Source organism: Coregonus clupeaformis, chromosome 12, assembly GCF_020615455.1.
Source record: "Coregonus clupeaformis isolate EN_2021a chromosome 12, ASM2061545v1, whole genome shotgun sequence".
NCBI lineage: Eukaryota > Metazoa > Chordata > Actinopteri > Salmoniformes > Salmonidae > Coregonus > Coregonus clupeaformis.
In genome coordinates, this window is record NC_059203.1 from 26,540,274 (window position 1) to 26,555,369 (window position 15,096).

At 41.6% G+C, this 15,096-nt stretch overlaps 1 pseudogene; it reads right to left on the bottom strand.

The window, feature by feature from the left end:
• Nucleotides 1–212: 212 nt before the first annotated feature.
• On the bottom strand, nucleotides 213–13,634 carry LOC121578644 (annotated as a pseudogene).
• Between the last annotated feature and the right edge of the window lie 1,462 nt (nucleotides 13,635–15,096).

A 15,096-nucleotide genomic window follows, 5' to 3' on the forward strand; every position in this document is an offset into this window, starting at 1 on the left:
TGTCTCAGGATTCAGTCGGCAGCTAACGTTAAAGAGATAGTGAACCTAAATATAATGAACAGCTCACCCCTTCCCCATCCTCCCTTCCTCCATCCCTTACCCTCATCTCTGTCTTTTGAATTGTTTTATAATTGAATACCTTCTCTTCCCTCTTCCCCCCTCCCTCCCTCATCTCTTCCTCTCTACCCCCCTCTTTGCAGAGCCCCTCCATTCCTACCTCCATGCCCCCCCATGTTCCCTCAATGCACCCCCTCAGTGACTCCCGACAGGCAGGCGAGTCAGGCAGATGTAGGAGGAGGCGTACAGGTTGATGTTGATGGGATTTCCGTCCAGCCTGATGTCTTCCATGGAGCGTCGTATGTAGTTACGGTCATGGCTGTTACAGAACGTGTCCACGGGGAGAGTCTGGATATTGTTGTTCTGGTGGAGAGAGGAGGGGGGACAGAGAGACAGAGAGATAACGAGACACAGAGAGAGAGAGGGAGGGTGAGAGAGGGAGAGAGAGAGACAGAGAGGGGAGATAGAAAAACAGAGAGGGGGGTTGTGTGTTACTATGATGAGGTAATTAAACTGGATTAAGCAGAGACATGATTACAGACTTCATTAAATTAATTCACAGACTCCCCAGCTAGCACATTTTGTTCCTTGGAAGTTGTGGGAATGTATGTTTTTGGTTTCACATTGGTTGTGGGAACAAAGCCATATGTTTCCTGACCGGTAAAACTGAATGTTTTCTAAACATTCTGAGAACCAAAGTGAAAATGTTGCCTGTTCTGGGAACGTTTATTTTTAGGTTGCAGGGAGGTTCTGAGAATGTTTTACTCTGGTTCCTTGAACGTTTTCCTGGGAGGTTTTATTAACGCTCTGAGAACTGAAATTATTTGGAGGTTTTTGAATAACTTCCTTAAAACTTTCACTTAATGTTTTGATAAGATTTTTAATAACACTGCCATCTTATTTTGGGTTAACTATTCTTAACACAAGCAGCCCAATTCTGATCATTTTTCCCACTAATTGGTCTTTTGACAAATCACATCAGATCTTTTTCAGAGCTGATCTGATCGGTCAAAAGACCAATTAGTGAAATAAATGATCAGAATTGGGATGCCTGTCTAAACGCAGCCATGGAAATTAATTTATTTTGGCATTAATCATGCAAACACATTTATTTTTTATTGTGACACGGCATCAGTGAGAGTCAAACCTATAATCTTCTGTTCTCTATCCATGTAATTAATCCACTGCTCCAGCAGCATGGTGCTTGCACTCCATGTTTTTTACGCATATAAAGCTGTTCATTTTAGTCTATTCAAATAGACCCCATTTCAAAGGAAACAAACACACATTAAGATCAGGTGTGGCCAATTAATGAACACACTAAATAGAGGATAGAGAGAGTTTTGTTGATGCTGTGAACAGAATGTATATGTTTTAAATAACATTATTAGAATATTCTCATAACATTACTAAAGTTTTCCTGTGGTTTTTATGGAAAGTTTCCTTAACGTTCCCGGAACAATTTGAGAACATTACTTTAAATAAAACCATGAGGAAACCTGCAGGAAACGTTATGCTGAAGTACTGAAATTCCCACAGAAGAACGTTTTTTTCTTAACGTTCTCTGAACTATTTGAGAACATTCCCAATGTCAAACCAGTTGGAGAACATTTCTAGAACCTTTCCAAAATTGAAATGAAATATAACCTTGTTTGAACTTATCGGAAACGTTCTGTTAAAGTAATTAAATACCCAAAATATAATGTTTTTTGTCAAGTTCCTTAAATGTACTGAGAATATTCCAAAGCCAAGCAACTATTTTTCTTTTTTTCTCTTTTTTTTCTTTCACCTTTATATAATCAGGTAAGCCAGTTGAGAACAAGTTCTCATTTACAACTGCGACCTGGCCAAGATAAAGCAAAGCAGTGCGATAAAAACAACAACACAGAGTTACATGTGGGGTAAACAAAACATAAAGTCAAAAATACAAACAGAAAATATATATACAGTGTGCGCGAATGTAGTAAGTTATGGAGGTAAGGCAATAAATAGGCCATACTGCAAAATAGTTACAATTTCGTATTAACACTGGAATGATAGATGTGCAAAAGATGATGTGCAAATAGAGATACTGGGGTGCAAATTAGCTAAATAAATAACAATATGGGGATGAGGTAGTTGGGTGGGCTAATTTCAGAATGGCTGTGTACAGGTGCAGTGATCGGTAAGCTGCTCTGACAACTGACGCTTAAATTTAGTGAGGGGGATAAGAGTCTTCAGCTTCAGAGATTTTTGCAGTTCGTTCCAGTCATTGGCAGCAGAGAACTGGAAGGAATGGCGGCCAAAGGAGGTGTTGGCTTTGGGGATGACCAGTGAGATATACCTGTTGGAGCGCAGACTACGGGTGGGTATTGCTATGGTGACCAGTGAGCTAAGGTAAGACAGGGATTTGCCTAGCAGTGATTTATAGATGACCTGGAGCCAGTGGGTTTGGCGACGAATATGTAGTGAGGGCCAGCCAACAAGAGCGTACTGGTCACAATGGTGGGTAGTATATGGGGCTTCAGTGACAAAACGGATGGCACTGTGATAGACTACATCCAATTTGCTGAGAAGAGTGTTGGAGGCTATTTTGTAAATGACATCGCCGAAGTCAAGGATCGGTAGGATAGTCAGTTTTACGAGGGCATGTTTGGCAGCATGAGTGAAGGAGGCTTTGTTGCAAAATAAGAAGCCGATTCTAGATCTATCTTTTGATTGGAGATGCTTAATGTGAGTCTGGAAGGAGAGTTTACAGTCTAACCAGACACCTATGTATTTGTAGTTGTCCACATACTCTAGGTCAGACCCGCGGAGAGTAGTGATTCTAGTCGGGTGGGCGGGTGCAAGCAGCGTTCGGTTGAAGAGCATGCATTTAGTTTTACTAGTGTTTAAGAGCAGTTGGAGGCTACGGAAGGAGTGTTGTATGGCGTTGAAGCTCGTTTGGAGGTTTGTTAACACAGTGTCCAATGAAGGGCCAGATGTATACAAAATGGTGTCGTCCGCATAGAGGTGGATCCGAGCTTCACCAGCAGCAAGAGCAACATCAATGAATAACACATAGAATAGAGTCGGCCCGAGAATTGAACCCTGTGGCACCCCATAGAGACGGTCAGAGGTCCAGACAACAGGCCCTCCGATTTGACACATTGAACTCTATCTGAGAAGTAGTTGGTGAACCAGGCGAGGCAATCATTAGAGAAACCAAGGCTATTTAGTCTGCCAATAAGAATTCAGTGGTTGACAGAGTCGAAAGCCTTGGCCAGGTCGATGAAGACGGCTGCGCAGTACTGTCTTTTATCGATCGCGGTTATGGGCAAGTTGCAGCAGAGGGTGCAGAGCTGGTGGCAGGGGTAGTGGTAGCCAGGTGGAAAGCATGGATTATTGTAGATTTATCGGTGGTGACAGTGTTTCCTAGCCTCAGTGTAGTGGGCAGATGGGAGGAGGTGCTCTTATTTTCCATGGACTTTACAGTGTCCCAAAACATTTTGGAGTTAGTGCTACAGGATGCACATTTCTTTCTCCCTAAAACTTCTAAGTTTTAGGGAGCGTTTGACAGTGATGAGGGGTGGTCGTTTGACCTCGGACCCATTACGGACGCATTATCCTGCACAATTCCCAGGAATTTGTGGGAAGGTTGTAAGCTAAATAACCACAGGACAACCACGCTCACACCAAGCTCTAAGAAACATATGGTTCTCAGAATGCTATGTGCTAGCTGGGACCACTCCAATTTGAATGTGTGCCAGTTATGAATCCATTGACTGCAGAGGAGAGGAGAGAGAAACCAGGCTATAATGGGGCTGAAAAAGTATGCGGGAGGGCCTGAGGATTGGAGTAGAGCTGTGGGGCTGAACAGTTAGTCTCACACATTTGCAGCCGTCATAGAATACTAGGTTTGAGACAGTGCCTTTAATATGTGCAGGGCTGGTTCTAGGATGATATGTCTGGGCAGGCAGTCAGACAATTTTTTGGCTGTTTCAAAGCTATAAGACTGCTAAATAGCCATAAGACTGCTAAATTGTTAATTAAATGGTTGCCCAGACTATCTGCACTGACCCTATCTTGCACTGACTCACAAGACTATATATACACACTCACTCACAGACACTACACTGACACTCTCACACAAAACCCACACACATTCACATACACTACACATACACCAGTGGAGGCTCCTCAGAGGAGGAAGGAGAGGACCATCCTCCTCAGTGAATTTCATAAAAATAAAAATAGTGAAACATTAAAAAAGTTATCCTTTTTAGAAAAAACTATACTTAATATATTCACGTCACCAAATAATTGATTAAAGCACACAGTTTTGCAATGAAGGTCTACAGTAACCTCAACAGCTCTCTGTAGGGTAGCACCATGGTGTAGTCGGAAGACAGCTAGTTTCCGTCCTCCTCTGGGTACATTGACTTAAATACAAAACCTAGGAGGCTCATCGTTCTCAACCCCTTCCATAGACATACACAGTTATTAGGATTTCCTTCAACCTATCAGAGCTCTTGCAGCATGAACTGACATGTCCACCCAATCAAAGGATCAGAGAATGAATCTAGTACTGAAATCATAAGCTACAGCTAGCTAGCACTGCAGTGGATAAAATGTGGTGAGTAGTTGCCTCAAAGAGAGAGAAAGACAATAGTTGAACAGTTTTGAACAAATTCATTTCTTTAAAAATGAAGGCGAATGCAGCTAGCTTGATCTGGTACTGGTACTCCCTGTATGAAAATCAAATCAAATTTCATTTGTCACATGCGCCAAATTCAACTGGTGTAGACCTCACCCTGAAATGCTTGCTTACAAGCCCTTCCCAATGATGCAGAGTTTGAAAATAATCATACAAATAATAGTAGTAACACAAGAGGAATTAAATAAAATACACAAGAATGGAGCTATATACAGGGAGTACCAATACCAGATCAATGTGCAGAGGCACAAGGTATTTGAGGTAGATATGTACATGAAGGCAGGATTAAGTGACTAGGCATCAGGACAGTACCTGAAGAAAGTATTCATACCCCTTGACTTATTCCACATTTTGTTGTGTTATAGCCTGAATTCAAAATGGATTCAAGTGATTTTTTTAACACCCATCTATACACAATACCCCATAATGAAAAAGTTTAAACATGTTTTTAGACATGTTTGCACATCTATTGAAAAATAAATACAGAAATATCTAATTTACATAAGTATTCAAACCCCTGAGTCAATACATAACAGAATCACATTTGGCAGCGATTACAGCTGTGAGTCTCTGGGTAAGTCTCTAAGAACTTTGCACACCTGGATTGTACAGTAATTGCACATTATTATTTTTAAAATTCTTCAAGCTCTGTCAAGTTGGTTGTTGATCATTGCTAGACATCCATTTTCAAGTCTTGCCATAGATTTTCATGCCGATTTAAGTCAAAACTGTAACTAGGCCACTCAGGAACATTCAATGTCATTTTGGTAAGCAACTCCAGTGTATATTTGGCCTTGTATTTTAGGTTATTGTCCTGCTGGTGAATTAATCTCCCAGTGTCTGTTGGAAAGCAGACTGAACCAGGTTTTCCTCTAGGATTTTACCTGTTCTTAGCTCCATTTCATTTATTTTTATCCTGAAACACTCCCCAGTCCTTAACGATTACAAGCATACCCATAACATGATGCAGCCACCACCATGCTTGAAAATATGGAGAGTGGAACTCAGTAATGTGTTGTATTGGATTTGCACCAAACATAACACTTTGTATTTGGGACAAAAAGTTAATTTCTTTGCCACGTTTTGCAGTATTACAGTAGTGCCATGTTGCAAACAGGATGCATGTTTTGGAATAGTTTTATTCTGTACAGACTTCCTTCTTTTCACTCTGTCAATTAGGTTATTATTGTGGAGTAATGACAATGTTGTTGAGACATCCTCAGTTTTCTCCTATCACAGCCATTAAACTCTGTAACTGTTTTAAAGTCACCATTGGCCTCATGGTGAAATCCCTGAGCAGTTTCCTTCCGCTCCAGCAACTGAGTTAGAAAGGACGTCTGCATTGTTGTAGTGACTGGGTGTATTGATACATCATCCAAAGTGTAATTAATAACTTCACCATACTCAAAGGGATATTAAATGTCTGCTTTTTTATTTTTTAACCATCTACCATTAGGTGCCTGCCCTTCTTTGCGAGGCAATAGGAAAACCTCCCTGATCTTTGTGGTTGAATCTGTGTTTGAAATTCACCGCTCGACTGAGGGACCTTACAGATAACTGTGTATGGGGTACAGAAATGAGGTAGTCAATCAAAAATCATGTTAAACACTATTATTGCACACAGAGTGAGTCCATGCGACTTAATATGTGACATGTTAAGCACATTTTTACTCCTGAACTTATTTAGGCTTGCCATATCAAAGGTGTTGAATACTTATTGACTCAAGACATTTCAGCTTAAAATGTTGTATTGATTTGTAAAAATGTCTAAAAACATAATTCCACTTTGGCATTAAGGAAATATTGTGTGTTGGCCAGTAACACAAAATCTAAATTTAATACATTTTAAATTCAGGCTGTAACGCAATACAATTTGAAAAGTCAAGGGGTGGGAATACTTTCTGAAGGCACTGTAGATAATAATAAGAGTAAAATAAAGAAAAGAGTAACAGCAGCAAATGTTTAATGTGTCTGTATATGTGTTTGCGTTGTGCCAATATGCATGTGTGTGTTATGTGTTTGGGTTTTGTGTGTGAGTGTGTGTGCGTGTGTATATATACACTACCAGTCAAAAGTTTGGATGCACCAACTCATTCAAGTTTTTTTTTTTTTTTTTTTTTTTTTTTTTTACATTGTGGAATAATAGTGAAGACATCAAAACTATGAAATAACACATATGGAGTCATGTAGTAACCAATAAAGTGTTAAACAAATCAAAATATATTTTATATTTGAGATTCTTCAAATAGCCACCCTTTGCCTTGATGACAGCTTTGCACACTCTTGGCATTCTCTCAATTTTTTACTCATCTATTTTTTACTTAACACTTATTTTTCTTAAAACTGCATTGTTGGTTAAGGGCTTGTAAGTAAGCATTTCACTGTAAGGTCTACACCTGTTGTATTCGGTGCATGTGACGAATACAATTTTATTTTATTTTATTTGATCCTTGATGAAAACCTGCTCCAGAGCACTCAGGACCTCAGACTGGGGCAAAGGTTGCCCTTCCAACAGGACAACGGCTCTAAGCACACAGCCAAGGCAACGCAGGAGTGGCTTCAGGACAAGTCTCTGAATGTCCTTGAGTGGCCCAGCCAGAGCCCGGACTTGAACCCGATCTAACGTCTTAGGAGAGACCTGAAAATAGCTGTGCAGCGACTGTCCCCATCCAACCTGACAGAGCGTAAGAGGATCTGCAGAGAAGAATGGGAGAAAATCCCCAAATACGGGTGTGCCAAGCTTGTAGCGTCATAACCAAGAAGACTCGAGGCTGTAATCGCTGCCAAAGGTGCTTCAACAAAGTACTGGTTCTGAATACTTATGTAAATTTAATATTTCAGTTTTTTATTTGTAATACATTTGCAAAAATGTCTAAAAACCTGTTTTTGCTTTGTCATTATGGGGTAGTGTGTGTAGATTGATGAGGGGAACAAAACTATTTAATCAATTTTAGAATAAGGCTGTAACGTAACAAAATGTGAAAAGGGTCAAGGGGTCTGAATACTTTCCGAATGCACTGTATATAATACATTACCCTGACAACCTGTCCCTCATTTTATGGCTAAACATACTAGTACACCACAGAGTATGTGTAATATCTGCATAAGTACAATGTAATTAGACTCCAGAGCCCTTTATTGCAGAGTTATGTCAATGAGTTGGATGGTTTTTAATTGGCTAACACTTATCACGTGGTTTGTGCAGGCTGAAATATGGTGCGTTGGGATACTATCGGAACGTTTTACATTTGTAACAAGCATGGTAACGAGCATTAATTGTTACACCTCTGTAATTGCATACTGCAATTACCACCAGTTACATAATAATATAATATAATAATAATAATAATAATATAATAATAATAATAATATAATATGATATGCCATTTAGCAGACGCTTTTATCCAAAGCGACTTACAGTCATGCGTGCATAGTTTTTTTTTTTTGTGTATGGGTGGTCCCGGGGATCGAACCCACTACCTTAGCGTTACAAGCGCCGTGATCTACCAGCTGAGCTACAGAGGACCATAACATAACATGTTGTTATTACAGTGTAACTATGAATTATTACAATTAATTACAAATCTTGTTACAGTATAATTACATATTTACATATTTAATTACACTGTCTTTAATAAGGACCCCTTAAAATGAAGTGTTACCAAAAATAATAATACAAATAAAAAGTGTTACCTTATTTTTTAACTCTGAATTGTTGGGAAGGGATCATAAGCAAGCATTTCCCGGTTCACGGTTTCAAGTATACACCGGTTGTATTCGACGCATGTGACAAATTACATTTGATTTGTTCCAGGAATAAATACAGTAAAGTACACACACTTAAGGGTAAATAAATACGTTTTGAGCAAATGTGTGTTTTTTATACACAATTGCGATATTCAAAGGTTTGGTAATTCAAGGAGTTTGTCTGATGCACTCTGATCTCATCGGCCTCCACCCTTGCTTGCGGGAACAATAGAGGACAAAATGAGGAAAGGCCCACACCTCACTTATGCCATGTCAGAGGACATCTGGACCACCTATTGAGATGTGCCTTTTGTTAAGTAAATCAGGTGATAAAATAGGTTCTATGGAGGCTGGAATGGGTCTTTAAATGTATGTAGAGTCTGGATGTGTAAGGAGTGTGAAATGTGTATATGAGATCCATGAGCGGTGTGTGTACATGCGTATTGATACCTGCAGGTGTAAGTACTCTGAGGCTCTCAGGCAGTGGGATAGGGATGTAGTCCAGCTCGTTATCAGACAGATACAAGAACTCCAGCTGGCTCATATCCTGTTCAGGCCAGATGGAGAAGAAAACCTCTATAAAGGCCACCAGAGGGAACTCCATCTCTATTCAATCCAGAGAGGCTGTATCCTACAGTCCTGCTTCAGCTACTAGGTATGTACTGTTCAATTCTGTGCTAACAAAGAATGCCCTCTGGCACTTCAAAGAATTCATCACAATTATAGCTAGTGTGTGTGTTTGTGTGTGTGTGTGTGTACATATGTGTGTACGTAGGTACGCATGTGTGTGTTTGTATGTACCTTGAAGCCCTCTTTGTGTAGTCCTTTGCTGATCAGTCTGTTGTTGCGCACATCAACATATCTGAGGGTGGGTGGGAGCTCTGGCAGCGCCTGCAGGTTGTTATCAGCCAATAGGATGTCCTGGAGCTGTGGCAGGGGGCGGAACGCATCCTCATCCAACCCAGAGATCTGGTTCCCTGTCAGGTCGATGCGCTTCAGCTTGTCTGGAACACAGGGGGTGAGGTAAACTACTGTATCACACAGACCAGGGGGTGAGGTAAACTACTGTATCACACAGACCAGGGGGTGAGGTAAACTACTGTATCACACAGACCAGGGGGTGAGGTAAACTACTGTATCACACAGACCAGGGGGTGAGGTAAACTACTGTATCACACAGACCAGGGGGTGAGGTAAACTACTGTATCACACAGACCAGGGGGTGAGGTAATCTACTGTATCACACAGACCAGGGGGTGAGGTAAACTACTGTATCACACAGACCAGGGGGTGAGGTAAACTACTGTATCACACAGACCGGGGGTGAGGTAAACTACTGTATCACACAGACCGGGGGTGAGGTGAACATATACTGTATTGTCAGTTATTATTATTTTGGCCCTATCTAGCCCCTGTATTATTGGTCTCTAAAGGGGGATATTAGGTTGTGTGGCCAGTAGTGTGTGTGTCTGTCTGTGTGTGTGATTACATGTAATCTGTTACTCCCCAACCCTGTGTGTGCCTGTGTGCATGCATGCGTGCATGGGTGGGTGTGTGTGTCAGAGGAGGCTGGTGGGAGGAGCTATAGAAGGACAGGCTCATTGTATTGGCTGGAATGGAAAAAAATTGAACGCAGTCAAACACTTGTTTTCCATATGTTTGAAGTGTTTGATATAATTCCATTTATTCCATTCCAGCCATTACAATGAGCCCATCCTCCTATAGCTCATTTCACCAGCCTCCTCTGGGGTATGTGTGTGTGTGTGTATCTTACTGAGGTTGATGAAGTCAGTGTTTTTGACGTGTCTGATCCTGTTGAAGCGTCCGTAGAAGTGTGTGGTATCTTTAGGCAGCGGGGGAATCTGCTCCAGGTCAGCATCATCACAATACACACTTCCACTGATACACACACACAGCAAACATACCTGCACAGAGACAGAAAGAATATCACACACACATACACACACACACACACACACACACACACACACACACACACACACACACACACACACACACACACACACACACACACACACACACACACTCCTCCCTCCGGCTCTTTGTGACTCACCGTGGCCATTTTCTGGTCCAAACAGACCTGGTCCTTTTAAGTCCTGAGTTACGGGAACAGGTGAAGGGGTCGGCCTTAGGGACAGGGTCACCTCCTTCTCATACTCAGGAGGGGGCATGTTGGTGGGTGGAGGGGTCTCAGAAACAGGGGGTGCAACCATCCCCACCTCGATCTGCTCTCACAGAGAGGAGTACATTACGTTTTCTATTTATTATTGGTGGATGGGGGGATTATTATTATTATGGGGGGATTATTATTATTAATGCTTTTATTTATACTTTTTTTTACATTAGTAGATTTACCAATTCATATCCCTCCTCCTCTCTCGACCGTTTTCCCTCTCCTTTCCCTTCTCCCACTCCTATAATTCATTCCCTTCCCTCTCACACTCATTCCTTTCTCCCCAATTGTCCAGTCTTACTTTTCTTCTCTCTTCATCTTGCCTCTCCTCTATCGTTCCCTACTCTTATGTTTCACCCTCCACTTCTCTCTCTTTTCCTCTCCTCTCCTTACATTTTTTTTTGCAGTGGTAGAAAAAGTACCCAATTGTCATACTTGAGTAAAAGTAAAGATACTTTAATAGAAAAGGATGCAAGTAAAAGTGAGTCACCCAGTAAAATACTACTTGAGTAAAAGTCTAAAAGTATTTGATATACTTACAGTGAGGGAATAAAGTATTTGATCCCCTGCTGATTTTGTACGTTTGCCCACTGACAAAGAAATTATCAGTCTATTATTTTAATGGTAGGTTTATTTGAACAGTGAGAGACAGAATAACAACAAAAAAATCAAGAAAAACGCATGTCAAAAATGTTATAAATTGATTTGCATTTTAATGAGGGAAATAAGTATTTGACCCCCTCTCAATCAGAAAGGTTTCTGGCTCCCAGGTGTCTTTTATACAGGTAACGAGCTGAGATTAGGAGCACACTCTTAAAGGGAGTGCTCCTAATCTCAGTTTGTTATCTGTATAAAAGACACCTGTCCACAGAAGCAATCAATCAATCAGATTCCAAACTCTCCACCATGGCCAAGACCAAAGAGCTCTCCAAGGATGTCAGCGACAAGATTGTAGACCTACACAAGGCTGGAATGGGCTACAAGACCATCGGCAAGCAGCTTGGTGAGAAGGTGACAACAGTTGGTGCGATTATTCGCAAATGGAAGAAACACAAAATAACTGTCAATCTCCCTCGGCCTGGGGCTCCATGCAAGATCTCACCTTGTGGAGTTTGCAATGATCATGAGAACGGTGAGGAATCAGCCCAGAACTACACGGGAGGATCTTGTCAATGATCTCAAGGCAGCTGGGACCATAGTCACCAAGAAAACAATTGGTAACACACTACGCCATGAAGGACTGAAATCCTGCAGCGCCCGCAAGGTCCCCCTGCTCAAGAAAGCACATATACAGGGCCGTCTGAAGTTTGCCAATGAACATCTGAATGATTCAGAGGAGAACTGGGTGAAAGTGTTGTGGTCAGATGAGACCAAAATCGAGCTCTTTGGCATCAACTCAACTCGCCGTGTTTGGAGGAGGAGGAATGCTGCCTATGACCCTAAGAACACCATCCCCACCGTCAAACATGGAGGTGGAAACATTATGCTTTGGGGGTGTTTTTCTGCTAAGGGGACAGGACAACTTCACCGCATCAAAGGGACGATGGACGGGCCATGTACCGTCAAATCTTGGGTGAGAACCTCCTTCCCTCAGCCAGGGCATTGAAAATGGGTCGTGGATGGGTATTCCAGCATGACAATGACACAAAACACACGGCAAAGGCAACAAAGGAGTGGCTCAAGAAGAAGCACATTAAGGTCCTAGAGTGGCCTAGCCAGTCTCCAGACCTTAATCCCATAGAAAATCTGTGGAGGGAGCTGAAGGTTCGAGTTGCCAAACGTCAGCCTCGAAACATTAATGACTTGGAGAACATCTGCAAAGAGGAGTGGGACAAAATCCCTCCTGAGTTATGTGCAAACCTGGTGGCCAACTACAAGAAACGTCTGACCTCTGTGATTGCCAACAAGGGTTTTTCCACAAAGTACTATGTCATGTTTTACAGAGGGGTCAAATACTTATTTCCCTCATTAAAATGCAAATCAATTTATAACATTTTTGACATGCATTTTTCTGGATTTTTTTGTTGTTATTCTGTCTCTCACTGTTCAAATAAACCTACCATTAAAATTATAGACTGGTCATTTCTTTGTCAGTGGGCAAATGTACAAAATCAGCAAAGGATCAAATACTTTTTTCCCTCACTGTAAGTATCAAAAGTAAAAGTATGAATCATTTCAAATTCCTTATATTAAGCAAACCAGACGGCACAATGTTCTTGTTTTTATTTTATTTACAGATAGCCAGGGGCACACTCCAACACTCAGACATAATTTACAAAAGAAGAATTTGTGTTTAGTGAGTCCACCAGATCAGAGGCTGTAGGGATGACCAGGAATGTTCTCTTGATTAGTGCGTGAATTGGACCATTTTCCTGTCCTGCTAAGCATTCAAAATGTAACAAGTACTTTTGGGTGTCAGGGAAAATGTATGGAGTAAAAATAAATCTATTTTTGTAGGAATGTAGTGGATTAAAGCTAAAGTTGTCAAAAATATAAATAGTAAAGTAAAGTACAGATACCCCAAAAAATGACTTAACTAGTACTTTAAAATATTTTTACTTAAGTACTTTACACCACTGCATTTTAGTCATTCAGCAGACGCTCTTATCCAGATTGACTTACAATTAGTCAGTCTCCTCCCCTACCTTTCCCTCCCATTTTCTTCACCACTTGGTCTAGGTCTTCATAGTCATAGTTTTCTCCATTGAGGTCCAGGTTTTCCCAGTCTGTTTCTCCATTCAGCTCCAAGTCCTCCAGGTCATAGGGCTGTTTGTCAGGCTCCAGGCCCCCCTGAGGGGCACACACACTGGGGCAGGGACCAAGAAGCACCAGGGACAGGGCCACAACCACACACAGCAGTGCCATCCTCAGGTTACACACGGAACTAACTGTGTGTGCAAAGGGTTATACACTGAGTGTACAAAACATTAGGAGCACATTCCTAATATTGAGTTATACCTCCTTTTGCCCTCAGAACAGCCTTAATTTGTTGGTGCATGGACTCCACAAGGTGTCGAAAGCGTTCCACAGGGATGTGGCCAGTGTTGACTCCAATATTTCGCACAGTTGTGTCAAGTTGGCTGGATGTCCTTTGGGTGGTGGACCATTCTTGATACACACGGGAAACTGTTGAGGGTGAAAAACCCAGAAGCGTTTCAGTTCTTGACACAAACTGGTGTGCCTGTCACCTACTACTCAAAGGCACTGAATGGCACACATACACAATCCATGTCTCAATTGTCTCTAGGCTTGAAAATCCTTCTTTAACCTGTTTTTCACAATTCCTGACATTTAATCCTAGTAACAATTCCCTGTCTTACGTCAGTTAGGATCACCACTTTATTTTAAGAATGTGAAATGTCAGAATAATAGTAGAGAGAATGATTTATTTGAGCTTTATTTCTTTCATCACATTCCCAGTGGGTCAGAAGTTTACATACACTCAATTAGTATTTGGTAGCAATGCCTTTAAATTGTTTAACTTGGGTCAAACGTTTCGGGTAGTCTTCCACAAGCTTCCCACAATAAGTTGGGTGAATTTTGGCCCATTCCTCCTGACAGAGCTGGTGTAACTGAGTCAGGTTTGTGGGCCTCCTTGCTCGCACAAACTTTTTCAGTCCTGCCCACACATTTTCTATAGGATTGAGGTCAGGGCTTTGTGATGGACACTCCAATACCTTGACTTTGTTGTCCTTAAGCCATTTTGCTACAACTTTGGAAGTATGCTTGGGATCATTGTCCATTTGGAAGACCCATTTGCGACCAAGCTTTAACTTCCTGACTGATGTCTTGAGATGTTGCTTCAATATATCGACATAATTGTCCTTTTATTTTTTAAATGTTTATTTTACCTTTATTTAACTAGGCAAGTCAGTTAAGAACAAATTCTTATTTACAATGACAGCCTACACCGGCCAAACCCGGACGATGCTGGGCCAATTGTGCGCCGCCCTATGGGACTCCCAATCACGGCCGGTTGTGATACAGCCTGGAATCGAACCAGGTGGTCTGTAGTGACGCCTCAAGCACTGAGATGCAGTGTCTTAGACCGTTGCCACTTGGGATATAGGACTCGTTCCTTCCTCATGATGCTATCTATTTTGTGAAGTGCACCAGACCCTCCTGCAGCAAAGCACCCCCACAGCATGATGCTGCCACCCCCGTGCTTCACAGTTGGGATGGTGTTCTTCGGCTTGCAAGCATCCCCCTTTTTCCTGCAAACATAACGATGGTCATTATGGCCAAACAGTTCTATTTTTGTTTCATCAGACCAGAGGACATTTCTCCAAAAAGTATTATCTTTGTCCCCATGTGCAGTTGCAAACCGTAGTCTGGCTTTATAATGGTGGTTTTGGAGCAGTGGCTTCTTCCTTGCTGAGCGGCCTTTCAGGTTATGTCGATATAGGACCCGTTTTACTGTGGA